This window comes from Adiantum capillus-veneris, chromosome 1, assembly GCF_014529385.1.
Source record: "Adiantum capillus-veneris isolate H3 chromosome 1, ASM1452938v2, whole genome shotgun sequence".
NCBI lineage: Eukaryota > Viridiplantae > Streptophyta > Polypodiopsida > Polypodiales > Pteridaceae > Adiantum > Adiantum capillus-veneris.
In genome coordinates this window covers 190,136,935-190,138,110 of record NC_140931.1, presented here as the reverse complement: position 1 = coordinate 190,138,110, position 1,176 = coordinate 190,136,935, and the positions used below count along the sequence as shown (strand labels likewise).

General features: G+C 48.6%; 1 pseudogene; it reads right to left on the bottom strand.

Moving 5' to 3' along the window:
* Positions 1 to 219: 219 nt before the first annotated feature.
* Positions 220 to 938, bottom strand: LOC147466209 (chlorophyll a-b binding protein 1B-21, chloroplastic pseudogene; annotated as a pseudogene).
* Between the last annotated feature and the right edge of the window lie 238 nt (positions 939 to 1,176).

The window sequence follows — 1,176 nt, the reverse complement described above, 5'->3', positions numbered from 1 at the left end:
GACATCTACGATTAGGGATGTTGGCTGAAATTGAGACGAAGGAAGGCGCGGCTACAAGAAGCTGTAGATGTGACACTGAATCAGTGAGCACAACGCAACACAACACAACTCTCTCTCTCTCTCTCTCTATGTCTCTCTCTCTCTCTCTCTCTGTCTCTCTCTCTCTCTCTCTCTAAAATTTCACTTTGTTTCATAAGACCAAGGAAATCTATGTACAGTTTACAACACACTTTGGGGAGTTACAATTTCTAAAAAAAAATTGTGCCATGGGTCCGCAAGATGGGTGAAGAAGTTCTCCTAGGGGCCAGTCCCAGGGAGAGAGGCAGCCTACACTGAGAATCCCATGAATGCAATAACTGCCAAGCGACCATTCTTCAATTCCTTGAGCTTGCATTCCTCAAATTGCTTTGGATTCTTAGAGAAATTGAGCGGATCAAAGGGCCCACTAGGGTACTTTTGCTTCTCTCGGTCCTTCTCATAACCTCTTTGTGCCTCAACAAAGGCAATGGAAAAAGCCTTCATTGCAAGAATTACTTGCAGATTGCCCCATGGGACACGGTTACCTAGATATGTAGCCTGGCCACTCGGAGTGGTAGCCCATTTCTGAGCATCCACTCAGTTGCCAAACCAAGTGCTTATGACAGTCCCACACTAGGCACAACAAGCATTGCCCATTTGCAGTGAATGAGCTCAGACTCCTTGTATCGCTCAAAATTCTCAGGCACCTCTCCAAGGCCAAGAGGGTCAAAGCCAAAGTCCCCGGGGGAAGATCCGTCTAGATGAGCGGGGCGGGGCTGCCCAGGCAGCCGCTCTGCCAACATGGAGAGGTGGACCGATTGGAGGCAAATGTGAAGGCAACCGACCCCAAGAACTTTGACCCGGTGAGCGGTAGAGAGGGACTCGAGCTACACAGAGGATGCAATGGTTGAGGTCGCCATAACTCTCTCTCTCTCTGATTTCACTCTCGATCTTTTCACATCTCTCTCTCTCTCTCTCTCTCTCTCTCTCTCTCTCTCTCTCTCTCTCTCTCTCTCTCTCTGTCTCTCGCTCTGTGTGTGTGTGCAGGTGGATGCGAGCTAACTAGCCAACCAGTAAGGTGACGTAACCACTACCAGCACTTTTTGCTTGCTTCGATAGACACGCAAATTTCCTCTTGAAAGATAAGAGTGATCAAGC